At 37.1% G+C, this 23,960-nt stretch overlaps 1 pseudogene; it reads left to right on the top strand.

Annotated features, from left to right (window-relative positions):
* Positions 1-22,179: 22,179 nt before the first annotated feature.
* Positions 22,180-22,278, top strand: LOC147378070 (U6 spliceosomal RNA; annotated as a pseudogene).
* The last annotated feature ends 1,682 nt before the right edge of the window (positions 22,279-23,960 follow it).

The following is a 23,960-nucleotide window of genomic DNA, read 5'->3' as shown; positions in this document are numbered from 1 at the left end:
TAGCCTTTTCCCTGCTTCATTTTGTATTCCAAGGTCAAATTTGCGTGTTACTCCAGGTATCTCTTGATTTCCTACTTTTGCATTCCAATCCCCTATAATGAAAAGGACATCTTTTTGGGGTGTTAGTTCTAGAAGGTCTTGTAGGTCTTCACAGAACCATTCAATTTCAGCTTCTTCAGCATTACTGGCTGGGGCATAGAGTTGGATTACTGTGATAATGAATGGTTTGCCTTGGAAATGAACAGAGATCATTCTGTCATTTTTAGATTGCACCCAAGAACTGCATTTTGGACTCTTTTGTTGACTATGAGGGCTACTCCATTTCTTCCAAGGGATTCTTGCCCACAGTAGTATATATAAGGGTCATCTGAGTTAAATTCATTCATTCCAGTTATTTTAGTTCACTGATTCCTAAAATGTTGATGTTCACTCTTGCCATCTCCTGTTTGACTACTTCCAATTTACCTTGATCCAGGGACCTAACATTCCAGGTTCCTATGCAATATTGCTCTTTACAGCATCAGACTTTACTTCCATCACCAATCACATTAACAACTGGGCGTTGTTTTTCTTTGTCTCTATCTGGAGTTATTTCTCCACTCTTCTCCAGTAGCATATTGGGCACCTACTGACCTGGGGAGTTCATCTTTCAGTGTCCTACTTTTTGCCTTTTCATACTGCTCATGGGGTTCTCAAGGTAAGAACACTGAAGTGGTTTGCCATTCCCTTCTCCAGTGGACCACGTTTTGTCAGAACTCTCCACCATGACCCGTGGGTGGCCCTACACAGCGTGGCTCATAGTTTCATTGAGTTAGACAAGGCTGTGGTCCATGTGATCAGTTTAATTAGCTTTCTGTGATTGTGGTTTTCATCCTTTCCACCCTCTGTTGCATAAGAGGCTTATGGAAGCTTCCTGACAGGAGAGACTGACTGGGGTGGGGCAGGGCGGGGGGGGGGGGGGGGGGGGGGGGGCAGGTGGGGACTGGTTTTGATGGGCAGGGCCATGCTCAGTAAATCTTTAATCCAATTTTCTGTTGATGGGCGGGGCTGTGTTCCTTCCCTGTTAGAGTGACATGGTTACTACAGTGACATGGTTACTATAAATTTGCGGTGTCAAATTTCATCTCCTTACTGTTTCTTGGGTTTCTCCTGTGGCTTAGCTGGTAAAGACCTGCCTGCCAATGCAGGAGATGTAAGGATTTGATCCCTGGGTTGGGAAGATTCCCTGGAGCAGGAAATGGCAACACACTCCAGTATTCTTGCCTGGGAACTTCCATGGACAGAGGAGCCTGGTGGGCTACAGTCCCTAAGGTCACAAAGAGTCAGACATGACTGAGTGTGCACACACACATACACTCTTGCTCAGTTAGTGTTCTATGTATTCCTTGTTGATTCTCCAGCTTGGATTTCTAAAGACAAAGCTTTATTTTCCTTAGGCTCACAGTCCCTGCACCCTGTTCTCCTGAAAATCCTCCTAATTTATCTTTTGCTAAAAAAAAAAAAAAAAGAATTGCATCCTGAGGCCTTCTGAGTTCCAACAGATTTGGGTTGATTTTATGAGTCAGAATGTCCTCTGAAAATCCTATTCACTGTCAAATGCTATTCACAATGCTTCTAAAAATTGAGACTATAACCTGTTGTCAAATATGAGGGCCGGAGAGTGGAGTGATGGAGAGTCTACTGTGATTAGTGAGGCAATACTGAAAACAAAACAAAACAAAAACAGAATTTTTATTATCTCACTCTGTGTATGTTTTTATTTCTGACCTACAATAATACCTATTTTTAAACCCTCACCGAAATGGTAAGTATTCATTAACATTCAGCATTTCTGGCTATTAACCTCGTCTTCACCTTAACCCTCTTTCATAGATCAAAGCTATTACTAGGTCTAATACTGAGCTCTAAGTTCAGTATTATCACCATGTCCCAAAATTAAAAGTTCAGCACGCCACTTTGTGGATACTGGTTTCGTAGGCAGTCAGGGTCTTCTTAGACTTTTACCTCCCAAACCTCCATTATCACCCATGTCACACTATAACTTAGATGCTCCCTTTCTATAGCTCTTCAGTTACATATTGCTCATTCACGACCTTCAAGAAAAAAGCAAGATACACAGATCCTGTATCATGCAGCTGCTGTGTGCTGTATTTGACTGAGTCAGAGTAGCAATAGGAGAGAGGCTGAAAGCAGCACAGATCTGAGATAATAGCTTTTCATGTTCTTTACCTGGTGTCAGATTCAGGGAACCCAGCAGAGAGGACAGAAATACCTCAGTCCCACAGAACACACTGTAAAAGCCTATCAGACACTGGGAACTTGAGCTACGGCCCACCACTTCTCACTGCCAAAATTTCTCAAAAATATTGTTTATATTATTTAACTCTACTTCACCTTTTCCTTTAGCCCCCTATAATTTGTCTTTAATCTATACTGTCCTGTTCCAACAATACCCTCAAAAGCTCAACAATGACTTTCTAACCAAACCAATGGGTTATTTTGAGGCCTTTACTCTCTGTGACTTCCTGGCAACATATCATTGTTGAAAATTCCTCCCTGACGTTCTTTCCACTCTTATTTTTAGTCTCTCTACATTGGCATTTTCTAAAGTGTTTTCTTCAAGTCAGTGGTCCAAAAAGATGAAGTTCAAAAGAATATTTTTAGGCAATTAATTTTGCCAAACACTGCTCCCTTGGAAGATCCATAATCCTTATTAGCATATTAAGATCTCTGTGAAGTCTGATAGTAAAAGAAACTTGTACAACTGTGGTGATTACATGATTTACAAACTTTTTGGACTAATGGAATCCCTTTCATCAAAACACATATCTTATCTCATCATGTCTAAGACACACATGTTTATCATATTTTAATATTTTTGATAGCAGCCTGTATTTAATCACCAATAACACTTTCAAATCACTACTGGCTGGTAACAGTCATGATGTAGTAGGTAATGGTCATTTCCTGAGTATAAACAAACGTGGTCATAACTGTTCATGTTTTCATCATAGCAATTGAGTTGTATGTTTTGTTGGTACTACATAGCTAGTTTTTATTGGCATGTAAAATGTATCCAAAAATATTACACTGTAATTCAGCATTGAAACAAAAAACTCATTTTGTATACAGAAAGACAAAAGAGTATAAACTGATTTTTGCAAAGGAAATATGTCATCAGAAATAACTGCAATTGCTTAGTTTTCTTTTAAAACATTAACCAGTTTGTTTTATTGGACCATAGGAAAGAACTATCTTCACACAGATGAGTTGTTTTGTTACTGAGAAACAGGTAAATATTGCTTATAACATACCAAACAGTTTGATTGAAAACTAGAGAAATTGCTAAATTTCTCAAAATAGATCAAAGAAATTTCAAGAAAAAGGGGTCCTGTCTCACAAAACTATTGTTTGTGTTGACACTGAAATCAAAGTTAAATTGCTATCATTTTTTTCACCTAGAGTCACATAAAATAATGTTCTTCTTATAATTGATAATATCTTTGGTTCTCTAAAACATGGCATGAACATTCTGTGAAAGTACTGTTCTTTACTTATAAAATGCTGCTCTAAATTTCCTTATATTCCAATAAGGGATAAATAAATATTTTCCTAATTCATACTCTTTCTTTTTCTGTTAGTTCCTCAGTCATGTCCAACACTTTACGACCCCATGGACTGTAGCCTTCCAGGCAACTCTAGTCCATGGAATTCTCTAGGCAAGAATACTGGAGTGGGTTGTTCTTCCTCTCTCCAGGGGATCTTTCTGACCCAGGGATGGAACCCAGCTCTTCCACATTGCAGGCAGACTCTTTACTATCTGAGCCACCAGCCATTCTTTCTACCACTCCCTTAGATATCTATGACCTGCCCTCCCCAGGCTGATTCAATTATTACCTTGCTTTATTTTTCCTATAAATAAAATTATTAGATCCCATCTTTCTGAGTTTATAAGGCTGACAATCTCCATATATCCAAATGTAAGGTGTCATGATCGTGGAGGCAAAAGATGCCAAAGACAAATTAATTTTTCCCAAAGAGGCCACCATGCATTTGCGGATAATCCCAATTCTCTACATGGCCTTTGCATCCTCCTACAGAACAGGACGCTACTATCAGAGAAGAACACAGAGCAAGAATTGGCAACCCACTCCAGTATTCTTGCCTGGAAAATGCCATGGATGGAGGAACCTGGCAGGCTACAGTCCATAGGGTCATAAAGAGTTGGACATGACTAAGCAACACACACATACACATCAGTGCAGAACACTGAAAGTTCCCCAGTGAATAAGATTGTTCTTCCAGGATCAGAACTTTCTCTGATCAACTGTGGGCTCTTAAGCGCTAAGATGTGTCTTCTGACAAGTGAAACAAATCAGTTAGCAGAAATGCAAACCTGTAGGTTGCAAAGAGTAGCAGAGAAATCTTTGTGAGGGGACTGTGGTCAAACTTATTTCTCCTCTTATCTATAACCATGACATACCTTGATTCTGAGTGCTGAGAAGGATGTAAACAGAGGAAAAAAGGGAAAAGAGATAATAACTAATTTTTATAGTAGGTTCCCATATATCTCAAATTACCTATATGTCATATGCTACTTTGAGAGTTATTAATTCTCTCATTTTACAGATGAAAAACATCTTCTGGGAAATTAAAGTCATGTTTGAAGAATCATAGAGCTTGTAAGTCACTCACTGAATACCCTACACTTGGTATTCTTGGGGTAAATCACACATCTGATTTCTTGAATAGCAAGCACTCAAGAAAATATCCAATCTGTGCCTAAACACTTATTGTAAAACACTACTGTAAATACTTATTATAAAAACTAATTCCCAAGATAGCTCAGTCCATGTTTAGACAGGTCATAATGCACATGGGAGCTTGATCTTCAGGAGCCTGGGGAATTCAGTAGACAAGGTAAGTGAGCAGAGGGAGAAAAAAGAAATCAGTGGAAAACTGATCAACTGTAATACATCTCTAAATTGGCAGTCAGCTGTCCATACTCAAAGTTTGGCATACTTTTTCATGCTTCGGCCTGCCAGTGTATTCAAAAGGTCTAATTCAGAGGCTGGTGTCCAGGGGCTGAGTAGGAACAGCAGGCTTTATTTGATATCAAGCAAGTCATCTTTGTCATGATCAGGGCCTGATTCCATAGTTAAGATAATAGAGATGCAGGGTTAATCCTTGAGAAGATATTAGAGGGACTGAAAGCAGAAAGAGAAAACAGACCAGACAGAGTATCAGGAGCCTAACTAAATGGATGGAGTTCAGAACAGAATGTCTCAGCAGAGGTCAGTTAACCACAGCAGTACATTAGAAATAGGGTCTGGGCCAACTTTGTAGGGATTAAAGGAAATTGTTTATCACAAAGGACATCGTAGATTTAGGTTTAGGCAAGATCTTACCAACAGGTGAGTTGAAACCTCAAAAACCTAGGACAGAACTACCTTAAGAACCGAGACTACTCTGTAAAGAAATACATCCCTGATAACTCAGGTCGGCTATGAGCAAAACTGCTAGAACTCTACAACTTAGCACAAGATCTAGCACCCAGTAGAGGTTCAATAAATATTTTTTGCATAGCTAAATGGATAGCAAAAGTACAGCTCATGTTCACCTAAATTCATGTAGAAGAATGAATGAAATACTACATAGCACTGAATATAAACAAACTACACAGCCACAAGGCTAAATCTCACTGACATAATGTTGAACAAAAAAACATGAAATGAATATCACATATAGCATGATTCCTTTCATGTGACACTTAAGAAAAAGGCCGGATTCGTCTATAATGATAGAAGTCAGAATAGCAGTTATCTCTGGGTAAGGGTATTGATTTTAGACATGTTTCTTTATCTGGGTGGTAGTTTCAAAGATGCACATGTATGTAAGAATTCTTTGAGCAGTACGATTACAATTTGTATGACTGGGTGTGTTCTCAGATGTGTCTGACTCTTTGAGACCTCATGGACTGTAGCCCAGCGGGCTCCTCTGTCCATGGAATTATCCAGGCAAGAATACTGGAGTGGGTTGCCATTTCCTTCTCCAGGGATATTCCCAACCCAGGGATCAAACCCAAGTCTCTTGCGTCTCCTGCATTGGCAGGTGTAGACTGGCAGGTGGGTTCTTTACCACTAGTGCCACCTGGGAAGCCATGATTTATATACTTCACTGATAACACATGGCAGTTGTGTTCCAAAAGGGCAAATTTGTTAAGTATAATTAACATTTTTATGAAATTTTCTTTGCATTGAATGAAAGATGTTACTTTGCAATTTAAATCTATTGTTGATTATTTCACCCCGTAGGGCATCAGAGAACAAACATATATCCTTTTTAAGTATTTAATATATTCAAAGTCTCCATCTACTGGTCCCAAGGATGCTCTCCTCTAGTAGACTATCCCAGTCCCTTCGACCAAGAGTCCCTTTACTTGATTTATTATTCCTAATTGTAGAGATTCCAAAATATTTTTTGACAAATGACATCCTGATCTCTTGGATAAAGAGCCTGAATACTGTAGTCATGGCTCTAGGGCAAATTTAAATATCAGTTGCCTCCACAATTTTGTACCTCTCTCTGACCACTATGAGCTAGAACACTGTTGCTTTATTGATTATGAGCTGCTGCTGCTGCTAAGTCACTTCAATCATGGGCTGCCGTCTATGGGGTCACACAGAGTCGGACACGACTGAAGCGACTTAGCAGCAGCAGCAGCAGCAGCAGCTCATAATCAATAAAGCAACAGTGTTCTAGCTCATAGTGGTCATTCTAAGACACAGTTTTGAAAAGCACCATGCAGGCCTGGGAAGATGGCTCTTTTCTCACAAGAAGCATAGCTTTAAAAAAATGGTGTGTTGCTTTTATGCGCCTACATCTATATTCAGTTCTGAGAGTTGTGAAAAGAAATACAGATCTAAGAATGAAAGGTAAGCAACTTATTTTTCAAACTGAACTCTTCTACTTCAGTTAAACTGTAAATCACTTATATTAGTTCTATAACTAGACTAATTTGGTCTGAGCTCTTGAAATAAAATGTTAGCACATTGCTTTCCATTGGCCAGGGTTTCTCGGCCCTAGTATTATTGACATTTGGATGGGCTAATACTTTGTTGTAAGGGATTTTCCTGTGCATTGAAGGATAGCACCTCTGGCTTCTACCTGCCAAATGCCAGCAGCACCTCCTCCCCAACCATGATGAAGGAAAGTATCTAAAGACATTGCCAAATGCCCCACCACCCATGTTAAGAATCACTGTTTCAAGTCATTCATAAAAACACTGTTTAAACTTTATGATATAAATTTTCTACCAGGCTGACTTTTAGGAAGTGTAGTATATTGCTCACCATTCATATAAATTGAGGATTTCCTAAATAATACTATTATTTTTGCCATTAAATGTATGAAAGTCCTAAAACTGAGTAGTTTTAATATCTATTCTTGAAAATCTCACTAGCCTCTCTTTGCATGCTGAGATCCTGCAACAAGGAAATAAAGAAGTTTCACTTTAAATCATAATTAGTCATGGAATTCTACCAGGTTCTTCTGTCAATACCAACACCTTCTGAAATCCCCTCATAGAAATGGTACACCTACCTGGGCAGTCCATTGTAGGTGCAACAAGGTGGAAGGCATGTGGATTCAATCAGTTCAGTGGAAAATAAAGCTGTGCAGGTGGCATCTGGGAAGGTGGAGAAGTAGATTGGGAAGACTGACTCAGAGAAGAACTGGAATATGAAGACAGGTCAGTGAGTCAGAATTTCCCCTTTGTTCCCAAACTTAAAAACATGGATTTTCTACTAGAAATTGTGTTTAAATAAATACTTCCAAATAACACTGTTAGTTCTGTGGTACTGCTACTTTCTGGCTTAAATAGTGTGTTGGCTTTTATAGGGAACTGAACCAACACTTCTCATGTTTAAATGAAGAATGGAATTGTGAGTACCAAGCTACTTATTTGCAGAAGAACTCACAGAACATAATTTGCTCCTAAATTTAGAGCCTTATATGAATGGGAAACATGAAAAGATGGTTTTATTCTCTAGCGCAGAGTCATTACACTCCATTTGCAGGTTCTGTTGCTCAGGGAAACCACAGCAGTACCTGCAAAGTCAACATCGTATAGAGTCTGACTTTGTGATCCTTTAGGGAAAACAAGAACTCTTCACACCTTTTAGCATCTGCATGGCAGAAAACAACATAATATTGTGTGCTTTGAACATCGTTTTTCACAGAAATGGGGGCTCCAAAATTTTTCTAAGTAACATCTTGACAGAATGGGCTTCTAACTAAGAGGATATAGTTGGTGTGTGGTCATACTCAAAACTTGGAGAACTGAAGAAAGAGAAGTAAGTTCCATTTGCATCCCTTCCTAACAAAACTCTCTTAGCCCCAATTTCCTATCTGTAAGAACAGAGTATTTGTAGTTATCAGAAGGAGCCAATCAAATCTCACAGTGACTATGTATGGTAGGAATCCAATTAATTTTATTCCTTTCTCCTTCCCACCCCTTCACTCATGAGATACCATGAGCTTTTGTTTTGTTGGAAAGAGAATGACAGAGAGAGAAAGTGAGTAGAGAAACAGAAAGCAGACAGAGTGCTTGGTCATTGAGAAGCTAAAAGACAATTGATTCATTCTCTAGTACTTCAAGAAAGACTATAACAGATATTTTATTATGATGCTGAAAATTTGTGGTCTTTTCCCTCTGTGACAAAGTCAAGTTATCTTGAGAAAACCTTATTTTATAAAGTAGACAAGGATTTGTAAGAAATGAACCCTCTGTTCTATTGTAGTTAAGAATATGCCAGGAAAACTCTAAACTTTGCAGCTGATTCTTTCTATAGCCCCTTCTGACCATGGAATTCAGAAGACACTGCAGCCCAACTAGTTGGAGACAGAAGTAAACTTAAACTATGCCTTCATCACCAGTCCAATGACAAGGTTTTGTAGCTCCTCACTCTTGCCTTTCATACTTGCCTTTCTGCCAAGGTTGCATCGTTGTAAAGTGGTGAGCTTTCAAAATATAAGCTATAATACTCATATAATATCAGACAATTCATTCACCATATGAAGTATAATTCAATCATTATTAATTAGTGTACTTATGATTATCAGTTTATAATAGACATTATCATATATACAGTTGAAATGTTAACCAAGACTGCTGATAACATAAAGGATATACTCAGCTGTAATCTTCACCTAGATTCCTGAGCTCATAAAGCTTGGTAATATAAATTTATTTTCATCTTCATTGCTATTAAAAAAATTATACCTGAATCCTTAAAAAATGGTTGTTCCTATTTCCTGAAAGACTAATATTTGCTTTAATTATGAACTACACCATTATTTGCCTTGTAAAGGTATTTTTGATTAGGTCTATTTTAAATAAAACTGCATTTTTCTCAAGGACAACTTAATACATAGGCATTAAAATAGCTTGAGTTGATATCTTTAATAAGCCATAACCAGATAATTAGGGGCTATAAAGGATTAATTTTTCTCTTACATTATCAAAGAGCAGCTGTAAAAGTACAAAATCCACTGTTAAACATGTGTTTACAGTTCTAATGGCAGATTTATAAAGTACTGTGTTTAGCAACGGTTTCTCTATGATGGTTTTTTTTCTTTTGACAGAATCGAAAACCCTCTTTCTTTTTTGAGCTTAATGTTGAGGTTCCATGGTAACTGCCTTTTTATTTGGTTTCCTTTCTTAGCCTTTGTTGTTCTATTGCTTTGCTTTTAAGTTGGAAAAATATTTTGCTTAAAAATACAGTATAAGAAAATCAACAAGCTATTATTCAGTGTATATAGTAATTATGAAGACTTCTCATTTCAAGAAAAAAACAGACTTCTTTTAAAGTTTTGTGTTAGGTCACAATACTAAAAAGCATTACACTGGAATCATAGGAGTGGAGCAAGTGGCTGAAATACTAGATTGAACAATTCAGTGTTCCATTTCCTTACATTGTTCTACATTTTTTATTTTCTTAATGTTTATAATCTATCAATAGTTTGTAAAAATTAATTATAGAGAAGCACTGAACATTGTGAGAATCTTCAAACATTTGCAACTACAAATACATGCTTAAGTAGTCCATGGTCAAAGGGAAATAGCTATAAAAATACGGAGAATTAAATGAAAGTGAAAATACAGCATGTAAGTCTTAAGATACCCCTAAAGCAGCACTGAGAGGGAAGGTCATAGTGCTAAATACTTACAGACAAAGAAATGCTTCAGATCAATAATTTAAGTTTCTATCTGAATAGGAAAAAGAAGAGCAAACTATATCCAAAGAAAGTAGAAAAATAAATAATAAATGTAAGAACAGAAATCAATGAAATTTAAAACAGTAAAATAAACAAAATTAATAAAGCAAATCCTTGTTCTTAAAAAAAAAAACTTATGATTGATAACTTTCTAGCAAGATTAACAAAGATAAAAAGAGATAAAACACAAATCACCAATATCAACTGAAACAAGATAACCTGCAGCACCATAGGATAATTACAACTTTATTCTCATAAATTTAGCAACTTAGAAGAAATGAACCAATTCCTCGAAAACTACAAACTATCATAACTCAGTCAAGATGAAATAAACAACCTGAATAGCTCCATAACTAATTAACTAAATTAAGGTCACAATTTAAAAAGCTCACACACACACACACACACAAAATGGTATCTTCATGCCCAGATGGTTTCACTGGAGATTTTTATGAAATATTTGAAGAAGAATTAAGTCTAATTTTATACAATCTCTTCCACAAAATTAGGAAAAAGAAGAAACACTTTCAAACTCATTTTATGAGACTAGTATTATCCTGATACAAAAACCAAATGAAGAAAACAAAGATGACAGAGCAATATCTCTCAAATTTAAATGCAAAAATTTTCAAAAACATATTAGTAAACCAAATCAAGCAATGTAAAGATTCATACACCATAAATAAATGGATTTATTTTAGCAATTAAAAAGTGGTTCAATATTTGAAAATCAATAAATGCAAGACAAAAATATCAACTACTAAAGGAGAAAAAATCACATGATCAAATCAATTGATGCATATAAAGCATTTGACAAAATTAAACACCCATTAATGAAGAGAATCCTAAGAATAAAGGTGCACTTCCTATATAGCCAATATTTTATAATATATAAATCTATTAAATAGCAATAACCTCAGATACGCAGATGACACCACCCTTATGGCAAAAAGCAAAGAGGAACTGAAGAGCCTCTTGATGAAAGTGAAAGAGGAGAGTGAAAAAGCTGGCTTAAAACTCAACATTCAAAAAACTAAGATCTTGGCATCCAGTCCCATCACTTCATGGCAAATAGATGGGGAAACAATGGAAACAGCGAGAAACTTTATTTTCTTAGACTCCAAAATCACTGCAGATGGTGACTGCAGTCATGAAATTAAAAGACGCTTGCTCCTTGGAAGAAAAGCTACGACCAACATAGACAGATTATTAAGAAGCAGAGATATTACTTTGCCAACAAAGATCCGTCTAGTCAAAGTTATGGTTTTTCCAGTAGTCATGTATGGATGTGGGAGTTGGGCCATAAAGAAGGCTGAGTGCTGAAGAATTGATGCTTTTGAACTGTGGTGTGGGAGAAGACTCTTGAGAGTTCGTTGGACAGCAAGGAGATCCAACCAGTCAATCCTAAAAGAAATCAGTCCTGAATATTCATTGGAAGGACTGATGCTGAAGCTCTAAAACTTGGCCACCTGATGCAAAGAACTGACTCATTGGAAAAGACCCTGATGCTGGGAAAGACTGAGGGCAGGAGGAGGATGGGGACGACAGAGGATGAGATGGTTGGATGGCATCACAGACTCAATGGACATGAGTTTGAGCAAGCTCCAGGAGTGGGTGAAGGACAGAGATGCCTGGAATGCTGTAGTCCATAGGGTTGCAAAGAGTCGGACACCACTGAGCAAATAAACTGATTAAATATTGAACCATAATGTTGCACAATGGAAATTTATATAATACAGTAAGTCGACTGCATTTTAAATAAAAATGGGTGGAGGAAATTCTTAAACCTCATAAAAATCATTTACAAGAAAATCCAGAACTCACATAATACTTAAAGGTGAAAGATTATGTTCTTCTTCTATTAATGAGAATGAGAAAAAAGTGTTTTTTCTCACCATTCTTATTCAACCGATTACTGAAATTCTAGCGATTGCAATAAAATGTCCTATATAAAATGGAAAAGAAAAACACTATATTTGCAGATACCATGATTGTCTACATAGAAATACCAAGGAATCTAAAAGGAAACAAGGAAGAAGAAAAGAAACCTCAAAAACATTCTGAAACAAATAACTGAGCTCAGAAAGATCGCAGAAACCAAATTCAAAAGTGTAATATCATTTACAAATGCTCCAAAGAAAAATTTTAAATTAGGCATAAATCTAAAATATATATATAGAATATATATAACAAAAAATTATAAAATGCTAATCAAAGAAATAAAGAAGACTTAAATACTTAGAAACATAATATTCACAGATTAGAAGACTCAATAAAACTATCAACTCTTCCTAAAATGATATACAGTTTAAATGAAATTCCTATCTAAATCTCTGCAAGCTTTTTATAAACATAGACAAAATTTTAAACTATTTATAGAAATTAAAAGGCTCTAGAATAGTCAAAACAGTTTTTAAAAGACTGAGTGGGAGGAATTCTTTTCCCAATGTCAAGACATACAATTTAGCTATAGTAACCAAGACAAATTGGTAATGGTGAAATGATATATACATCTATCAATGGAACAGAATGAAAAACTCAGAAATAGATCCACAGAAATATGCCCAATTAATTTTTGGCAAAGGTGCAAAAGCAATACAACAAGGAAGGATAGAGTTTTCCATAAATACTGCTGGATCATTTGAGCATACAGTGGCAAATAGGGGGCTGAGATGACAAAGAATCTGCCTGAAATGCAGGAGACCAGGGTTCAACCCCTGCATTGGGAAGATCCCCCGGAGAAGGGAATGGCAACCCATTCCAGTATTCTTGCCTGGAGAATTTCATGAACAGAGGAGGCTAGCAGACTACAATCTACATTTGAACCTCAATTTAAACCTCACATTTTATACAAAAATTAACTCAGTTTAAAACATTAAACTATAAAAGATCTCAAAAAATAATTAAATAAATAAAGAGAGAGAGAGAGAGAGAGGGAGAAAATATTCAGGACCTAGAACTCAGGTCAGTTCAGTTCAGTTCAGTTGCTCAGTCATGTCCAACTTTGTGTGACCCCATGCACTGCAGCATGCCAGGCATCCCTGTACATCACCAACTCCCAGAGCTTGCTCAAACTCATGTCCATCAAGTCGGTGATGCCATCCAACCATCTCATCCACTATCATCCCCTTCCCCTCCTGCCTTCAATCTTGCCCAGCATCAGGGTCTTTTCCAACAAGTCAGTTCTTTGCATCAGGTGGCCAAAGTACTGGATTTTCAGCTTTAGCATCAGTCCTTCCAAAGAATATTTAGGACTGGTTTCCTTTAGGATTGACTGGTTGGATCTCCTTGCAGTCCAAGGGACTCTAAAGAGTCTTTTCCAATACTACACTTCAAAAGCATCAATTCTTCAGTTCTCAGCTTTCTTTATAGTTCAACTCTCACAACCATACATTACTACTGGAAAAACCATAGCTTTGACTAGATGGACCTTTGTTGGCAAAGCAATGCCTCTGCTTCTTAATAAGCTGTCTATGTTGGTCACAGCTTTTCTTCTAAGGAGCAAGCATCTTTTAATTTCACTTTCTAAACTTGAACTCAAAACTTGATCCCAAAAACACAATCAAAAAGAGGAAAACAATGAATCATACCTCATCAAATTAAAAACCTTTTGCTCTGTGAAAGACTCACTTAACAGAATGAAAAATAAGTTACAAACTGGGAGAAAATATTTGCAAATCACATATCCAATAAGAACTAGTATCTAAAATATATAAAGAACTCTCAAAATTCCACATTCGAAAATAAACTACCCAATTAGAAACTATAAAAACCATGCAAGATATTTTACAATAAGGATACATGGATGATGTATAAATAAGCACTTGAAAAGATTTCAGCATTATAAGTTATTAGGACAATGCAAATAAAACTTCAATGAGATGTCACTTTTTACCTATCAAAATGGCTAAAATAAAAAACCAGATACTGTGATAAAATCATATAGTCACTAGAGTTTGGAGAAACCAGATCACATATGCATTGCTGGCATGATTTTCTAATGATACAGTAGTTTGGAAAATAGCTTTGCATTTCCTTCTGAAATTAAAATGTAACTTACCATCTTACCCAGCAATTACATTCTTGGGCATGTATCCCCAAAAAATGAAAACTTATTTTCATGTAGAAACATGTACACAACGTTCATTATAGCTTAAATAATAATAGCTAAAATCTGGAAAAAACCCAAATGTCCTTCAATTGTTAATGGTTAGCAAATCCACCCATGGATTCAGTTCAGTTCAGTTCAGTCGCTCAGTCGTGTCCAACTCTTTGCGACCCCATGAATTGCAGCACACCAGGCCTCCCTGTCCATCACCAACTCCCGGAGTTCACTCAGACTCATGTCCATTGAGTTGGTGATGCCATCCAGCCATCTCATCCTGTGTAATCCCCTTCTCCTCCCCCCAATCCCTCCCAGCATCAGAGTCCTTTCCAATGAGTCAACTCTTCGCATGAGGTGGCCAAAGTACTGGAGTTTCAGCTTTAGCATCATTCCTTCCAAAGAACACCCAGGACTGATCTCCTTTAGAATGGACTGGTTGGATCTCCTTGCAGTCCATGGGACTCTCAAGAGTCTTCTCCAACACCACAGTTCAAAAGCATCAATTCTTCAGCACTCAGCTTTCTTCACAGTCCAACTCTCACATCCATACATGACCACTGGAAAAACCATAGCCTTGACTAGACGGACCTTTGTTGGCAAAGTAATGTCTCTGCTTTTCAACATGCTATCTAGGTTGGTCATAACTTTCCTTCCAAGGAGTAAGCGTCTTTTAATTTCATGGCTGCAGTCACCGTCTGCAGTGATTTAGGAGCCCAAAAAAATAAAGTCTGACACAGTTTCCCTATCTATTTCCCATGAAGTGATGGGACCAGATGCCATGATCTTCGTTTTCAGAATATTGAGTTTTAAGCCAACTTTTTCACTCTCCTCTTTCACTTTCATCAAGAGGCTCTTTAGTTCCTCTTCACTTTCTGCCATAAGGGTGGTGTCATCTGCATATCTGAGGTGATTGATATTTCTCCCGCCAATCTTTATTCCAGCTTGTGCTTCTTCCAGCCCAGAATTTCTCATGATGTACTCTGCATATAAGTTAAATAAGTAGGGTGACAATATACAGCCTTGACAAACTCCTTTTCCTATTTGGAACCAGTCTGTTGTTTCATGTCCAGTTCTAACTGTTGCTTCCTGACCTGCATATAGGTTTCTCAAGAGGCAGGTCACGTGGTCTGGTATTCCCATCTCTTTCAGAATTTTCCACAGTTTATTGTGATCCACACAGTCAAAGTCTTTGGCATAGTCAATAAAGCAGAAATAGATGTTGTTCTGGAGCTCTCTTGCTTTCTCAATGATCCAGTGGGTGTTGGCAATTTGATCTCTGGTTCCTCTGCCTTTTCTAAAACCAGCTTGAATATCTGGAAGTTCACGGTTCACGTATTGCTGAAGCCTGGCTTGGAGAATTTTGAGCATTACTTTACCAGCATGTGAGATGAGTGCAATTGTGCAGTAGTTTCAGCATTCTTTGGCATTGCCTTTCTTTGGGATTGGAATGAAAACTGATCTTTTCCTGTCCTGTGGCCACTGCTGAGTTTTCCAAATTTTCTGGCATACGGTATCCTGCCGGGGACCAGCCCCGGCTGATCCAGGGAATTCGAAGCGGGGACGGTGTCGGCGAGGATCAGGAAACAATTGCTTAATTAAACATTAATTAAGGATATAAAGAGTAATAGAATGAGGATAGCTCAGTGAGGAAATTCAGTGGAGAAAAGAGGCTGAATAATTCAGCCAGAAGGTAAGAGAAAGAACGACATGGTGAGACCAAGTTTCGGTGAACAAGGCCCGCACTTTATTTTCCAAAGTAGTTTTTATACCTTAAGTTATGCATAGAGGATAATGGGGGAAGGGGTAGAGTCTTGCAGCAAGCCAGGCTTTCTTCCTGCAAACTTATCATATGCAAAAGCTTAGGTGATTTGCATCATCTTCTGGCCTGGAGGCCTATTAACATTTTAAGACTTTTTCTTCAGAAAATTTATTTTTCTCTAAAGGTGATTGGTCAGGAGCCACCCTCCAAAAGCATTAGATAAAGTTGCATTCCTACAGAGCAAAGGTGTGGTGGGCTATAACAAGAAAAAGAATTAACTCAAGGGTCCCAGGTTACAAACATTAAAGCTACTATTTACACCAATTATATTAATCAATACACTGCCAGGGACACAGCAGGTAAGGGATATGGAGACTTAGCAGCAAACATTGGCCCAACAAGTGAAAATCCCTTCACCAATACAATTTCTAATCAATCTTTTAACTGCTCAAAGGAATCTGTATTTAGACAGTTTAGAACATCTCATGCCTCTCAGTTTGGAGGCTCTGAGCAATCACATGTGGCCAGAAAAACCTATTCAGGCAGGCTAGAGGACTTCCAAGGGAGTTTGTAGGTTGAAACACTGTCACACCCAGGAATTATTAACTGGAGCTGTAAGCTAACTCTTTTTTCAGAGAGAGGTAGTGGGGGACAGCCCCCCGTAAAGTCAGAGGTGTAGGTGAAAGCACAAAGCAGAAAGTAGGCAGACTCTGGTTTTGGGGGTAGATTGCTCGAGAATTTCCAGGGAGACTCCTGAGGCTTGATCCCGCCTTTGCGTATGCCAAGCCTCCTTCCTCATGACCTTTGCCAGGGGCGGAGCTCGCTCCCCGAAGTATCCATAATACCATGGATTACCAATCAACAATAAAAAGGAATAAACTATTGATAAATACAACTTGGATGTATCTCAAGGAAATTATGTGAAGTAAAATAAACCAGTGTCTTAGATGCATACGGAGAAGGCAATGGCACCCCACTCCAGTACACTTGCCTGGAAAATCCCATGGATGGAGGAGCCTGGTGGGCTGCAGTCCATGGGGTCGCTAGGAGTCAGACACAACTGAGCGACTTCACTTTCTCTTTTCACTTTCATGTATTGGAGAAGGAAATGGCAACCCACTCCAGTGTTCTTGCCTAGAGAATCCCAGGGACAGGGGAGCCTGGTGTGCTGCCATCTCTGGGGTCACACAGAGTCGGACACGACTGAAGTGACTTAGCATAGCATAAAGATGCATAATGTAGATTTCATTTATATAACATTCATAAAATAACACAAATGTAAATATGGAGAACTTAGTAGTAATTAACGCAGATTAAAGAAATGGGAGGAAAGGATAAATCAAGCTCATACCCTTGAGGAGGGTAGCATGAGGGTAACTTGCAGTGACGGTTAAGTATTGCAGTTGTGGTTATACGAAGCTACATACAACAAAATTGCCAGAGCTATTCAAACATAGGTACATACGCATACACACACAACTGCATGTATAACTGGCAAAATCTGAATAACCTCAATGGATTGAACAAATGTTAACTTACTGGGTTTGATATTATACTACTACAGTTGTGCAAAATATTAACATTAGGAGAGGCTGGGTAAAGGGTGCCTTGGATTTCCCTGTAAATTTCTTTGCACATTCCTATGAATATATAAACATTTTAAAGTAAAATGTTTTTTACTTTAGTAATAATTTTTTAATTTAAAATTATTTTTTAAATATTTTAAATTATTTTTTAAATTATTTAATTTTAAAAATTAAAACTATATAATTTAAATTAACTAAATAATTAAGAAATAAATGAAACATATCAAGAGTCTAAAATGCATGCAAAGTCAAAGCCAAATGCAGATCCTCCAGAATATTATTTTACAACAGCATAATGTTTTTAAAGTTATCATATACCACTTTCTTATTAACAATGAAATAAACAAACTTGGTCACACACTTGTATAAATCCATAATCTAATTTCATTTATCTTTAATCATTTCTTCCTTAAATATGTTGTGAATTTTTAAAGAATAATTATAGTTGATTTGTCTATGTTGTTAACTGCTTCATTTTATATAACCTGGGTGATAGGAATATCTTAATTTATATTACATAGTTTTTAAAAAACTATGAAGGTTAGGAAGTCATTTGGAGGTGACATGAAAGAGTCACACTTTTTCCCTTTGAAGCATTTTTACAGTGAATTCCAGGATAGTTTCAAACCAATTCATATTATAAAAGATTGTGTCATTTAAGCTTTAAGAGATAAATGAAAAAAATTTGGTCATTTTTCTGTATACTTCTTGTTTTAAACCAAAAGTAACTTTAAAAAGAATCACATTTTGAGATAGCATTTAATATTCTTGAAAAATGACTGAAATATTTTAGCATGTTGTTGCCATTATTTAGTCAGTAAGTGGTGTCTGAATTGTGACCCCATGGACTGTAGCCCGCTAAGCTCCACTGTTCATGTGATTTCCCAGCCAAGAATACTGAAGTGAGTTGCCATTTTCTTCTCCAGGGAATCTTTCCGATTCAGGGATAGAACCCACATTTCCTGCATTGGCAATCAGATTCTTTACTACTGAGTCACTAGGGAAGCCCATGTTTTAAACATTTTTCAGCCAAATTTATGGTTTGCTATTTTTCCATGTTAAAACACATAGATTTAATTCATTCATTTAAACTGCTAAATTAAGTTGCCTTGTGTGGCTATATCCCTGCTTACTTATCTATTTTCCTTAATGGTAGTGTTTCCAATATTTTATTATTACACAAAATTCTTCAATAGAGATGATATTTTTCATGTCTCCAAAGGACAAGAGATTTTAAATTAAAATACTCCATGCTGAAGAGAATTATTGGTAGGAATACAAGTTGATACCATCTTTCTGGAAAACCATTTGGCAACATGTGCCAAGACCTTAAAAAATATGCATACTCATTAACCCTATAATGTTACTTCTAAAATATACTATTCAGTGGTTCTCAAACTGTGATCCCCAGACCAGCAGCATCAGCACAAGCAAATCCTCAGAGCTCTACCTCAAACCGGAGAAGGCAATGGCATTTATTGAGAGTTGCTATCTTAAGTTGGAGAAGGCAATGGCAACCCACTCCAGTACTCTCGCCTGGAAAATCCCATGGACGGAGGAGCCTGGTAGGCTGCAGTCCATGAGATCGCTAAGAGTCGGACACGACTGCGCAACTTCCCTTTCACTTTTCACTTTCAAGCATTGGAGAAGGAAATGGCAACCCACTCCAGTGTTCTTGCCTGGAGAATCCCAAGGACGAGGGAGCTTGGTGGGCTGCCGTCTATGGGGTCGCACAGAGTCGGACCCGACTGAAGCAACTTAGCAGCAGCAGCAGCAGCTACCTCAAATCTACTCGATCAGAAGTTTTGAGGATGGGAGTAAACAATCCATGGCTTACCAAACTCAACAGGTGATTCTAACACTGCTGCTGCTGCTGCTAAGTCTCTTCAGTCGGGTCCGACTCCGTGTGACCCCATAGAGGGCAGCCCACCAGGCTGCGCTGTCCCCGGGATTCTCCAGGCAAGAACACTGGAGTGGGTTGCCATAGCCTTCTCCGGATTCTAACACTAAAGCTCAGTAAACAACAGTTCTAGATAAATTATTAGAAAGTCTCAAGAATACTCACTGTAGGATCATAGTTAAGAAAAAAAGTCTGGACTCACCCTCAATGTCTTCATAAATCTTAAAAAAAAAAAAAAAAAGATTATATAAATAATGAAGCAAATACAGGATGAAAAATTAAGTATGTGGGAATATAGCTTTAATATTATACTATAAGAAAATGGCATAATCTAAAGTTGTGTATAAGTGATATCCTATAGTATTAGTCTTTTTCTGCCTGAATTATTTTGTACATGGGACCTAAGAAAAACAACAAATTGGTGAATAAAGCAAGAAGGAAGTAGACTGTCAGAACAAACTGGTGGTCACCAGCAGGTGGAGGGAAGGGGAGAAGGGCAATATATGGGTAGGTGATTTAAAAGAAGGGTTATTTTGAGAATACATGAAATTGTGTGTAAAATTTTTGAAAATGGTAAACCATTATGTAATTTAAAGAATTTTTCATTCAGTAAAAATGTTTTAAAAATTAGGGGAAAAATAAAATTGTATATATGGCAAAATCATAACTTTTAAAAGGTGATATGTAACCAAAGATATTAAGAATTTTCACATATATGTACACATACATATAGTCTGAATTAATATATTTACATTTAGTTAATATATTACTCATTTATGCTATCATTTGAAACCCCTCTAGATGCATTAATGATTAAAATGATAAATAATGCTTATATTTTTATAAAAATAAATAACTTGCTGACTTTCTTAAGCCCATATATCATGGTGTTTTGATGTGCAAATAGGTTTGCAACAAGGTAAACTGAGTTTTTAAAAGATGTCATCTTATGCAACAATTTGCTTAGGATTGACAGTTAAAGGTTATATTTAGATGATGTCTATAACATGTATTCACACATATTTTAAAAGTCTATTAAAAGAAATATAGGGAATGTTAAAACTGGATGGTGTGATATCTAGTGAAATACAGACTTAAAATCTATGCCATTAGAACCTGCAAATTTATAAGCACGAGCTTTAAATCTGTTAGCAGTTGAATTTCTACGTAAAGTTCTCACTATTCTCTATGGTTATCAAATGGAATGTTATAACCTCAACATTCATTTATATAATTCAAATGTTATTTATCCCATTACACATAACCCCATTATTTTTTAAATAGCTAATATAATTTTGCTCACATCTGATGCATATATCAGGATCAAAATTTAATTCTAATTTTCCTGAACTAGAGAATAGGTTTTGTCTGAGCTCTGTAGAACATTTAACTTTAACTTGTAATTCTCAGTATGCTTCTATTACATTCACAGAATAATAGGGAGTATGCCTGCAGGTAGTTTAGTACTGTTAAACTCCTATGGATCACAATGAAATACCATGTAGCCCAGCATGCTTTATATTTCAAAAGTTGTGGGTTGTTAACAATATACTTTTATTAAAATTCCTATTAATTTTGCTGTCAATCTGAATATAAAATTACTTTATCACTTTTCTGTAGAATAAAAAAGTGAAGAAAATATTACTTTATTTCTAAGTGTTTATCTGGCCAAAAATGGAAAAAGAAATTTAGAATAAACCAACTATATTATAGTCTAAAAATAGACAGTTTTTGAATATTTTAGTACTGAAATGGCACAGTTATACATCTATTCATGTAGTGATTTGTTAAAATGATATTTAGTATTGAGCCACGGAATTGTATGAAGCATTAAAGATAGGGCAACTAGCAATAATTAAACCTCTGCCCTCATGAAGCATTAGTTCTAGTGGGAGTAATAGACAGTAGACACATAGCAATTCAAGTACTGATACTGTGATAAAGAAAAATAGGAGTATTACCTAAAAAATGAATCTGAATTAAGCATGAAAAGTGATTAAAAGCACTCCAAGGATAAAGCAAAGCTTATACAAATGACCTAAGGTGAGAAATGACTGAGCGACTGAACTGAACTGAATTGAAGGTGAGAAATTGCTGGTGAGAAGTGCTCCGAGGAGTACAAGTATATCAGAGTGGCCAAAGAATTGTGAGCAAGAGAGACCAAGGTACCAGATGAAGCTGGGATGAAGACAAGGACGGATAATCAGGCCTCTGTAAATCATGGTGGGATATTGAGCTTCTCCTGGTTTGATGTGTCGAAAAGTCGCCCCTGGATACTGAGGGAGAGATAATGAGCGAACATCATTTAGTGTCAAAGAATGGAAAACATGAATTAATTTCTTTTGCAAACCATGATAAAGAAAGTTCTGGATTTTGCATGAAATGTTAAATGTTCTAAAACTGCAAGTAGAAATACAGATATCAATTTCAACATTGGAATGAAGACTTCTTAGTAAAGAGTAAAAATATATATATATATATCTATTCCATTTGATCTCCTACCTTTCTTCTCTTTTAGTCCACAATAAAGACCTGTCAGCATGTCAGGGTGGTGCTTCCTTTGGTAATATATACATGAAAATTGCAGAGAAGATTAGCATGGCCCCTGCACAAATATGACACAGACGTGCATATGGTCTTCCATATTTTTAGGTTGTTAATAGAGGAGACCCTAAGAGTTCTCTCATGATAAGTTTTCTTTCTTTTAGTGTATCTATATGAAACGATGGATGTTAACTAAATTTATTGTGGCAATCATTTCACAGTATATGTAAATCAAGCTATGACGCTCTGTACCTTTAACTTATACAGTGATATATGTCAATTGTTGTTGTTGTTCAGTTGCGTAGTCATGTCCAACTGTTTGCGACCCCATGGACTGCAGCACACAGGCCTCCCTATCCCTCACCATCTTCTGGAGTTTGCCCAAGTTCATGTTCATTACCACTGAGTCATCTGTGCACATCAAATGACCAAAATACTGGAGCTTCAGCTTCAACATCAGTCATTCTGGTGAATATTCAAGGTTGATCTCCCTTCAGATTGACTGGTTTGATCTCCTTGCTGTCCAAGGGACTTTCGGGAGTCTACTCCAGCACCACAGTTTGAAGGCATCAATTCTTTGGCATTCTGCCTTCTTTATGGTCCAGCTCTCACAACCATATGTGACCACTGGGAAGACCATACCCTTGACTATACAGACCTTTGTGGGCAGACTAATGCCTCTGCTTTTCAACACCGTCTAGGTTGCCATCGCTTTCCTGCCATGAAGCAATTGTCTTTTGTTTTCATGGCTGCAGTCACATCCACAGTGATTTTGGAGCCCAAAATGAGGAAATTAGTCACTATTTCCACCATTTCCTTTTCTATTTGCCATGCGGTAATGGGACCAGATGCTGTGCTCTTAGTTTTTTCAATATTTAGTATTAAGCCAGTTCTTTTACTTTCCTCCACCCTCATCAAGAGGCTCTTTAGTTCCTCTTCACTTTCTGCCATTAGAGTGGTATCATCCTCATATCTGAGTTTGTTGATGTCTCTTCTTCCTATCTTGATTTCAGCTTGTAACTCATCCAGCCCAGCATTTCTCATGATATGTGCTCAGCATATAGGTTAAACAAACAGGGTGACAGCCTGTTGTACTCTTTATGACATGTCAATAATATGTCAATTATTTCTCAATGAGACTGGGGAAAAAAAAGTCAGAGTGTCTAAAGATTATTAATGAGGTATGAGCATGTTTTGGCTCTGAAGTCCTAGCTCTCTTGTGTCTCCATCCATACATTCTCTATCCCTGGTCTCAGTTTATTTGTTCATATCATCATTTTTAATACATACAAGCACTTTTTTTCCTAAAATCCAAAGAGAATCCTGTTTCCAGTATTACATTTTTGAAAACAGCACTCCAGGGCTGTGCCCCAGAAAAAACAGAGGTACCTGATGAAAGCCATTCTTTTGGAGAAAGATACACCCCTTCTTTGATGCTTTTCTCCAAAATATCTTCCTAGCAACAACAACAAAGACACATGGGCAATCTGGCTCCTTTAAGAGCTCACTCACTGCTGAGCTTAGGGAAGGGTGAGGGGTGCTTGCTGGTCTTAGTAACAGTATCTCCTATACATTTTAACTCCCTTTGCCACTCCCAATTCCACTTGCAAACTGAAAATTGAAGCATGAGGTGTCTCAAAAACATAAAATCCTCTTTTGCCTGGTGGGATGTCTTTATTCCTGAGTAATTTCTCCAAATAACACCCCTGAGTCTCTGAAAATGTAAAAATTGCCTGTAGAGTCAAGGCAAATGAGGGCTAAATCCATTCATTATTTCCTTCTAGACTC

The sequence above is a fragment of the Bos grunniens genome, chromosome 2 (genome assembly GCF_055505025.1).
Source record: "Bos grunniens cultivar Pamir isolate PY7600 chromosome 2, Bosgru_T2T1.0, whole genome shotgun sequence".
NCBI lineage: Eukaryota > Metazoa > Chordata > Mammalia > Artiodactyla > Bovidae > Bos > Bos grunniens.
This window is presented reverse-complemented; position numbering and strand designations above follow the sequence as displayed.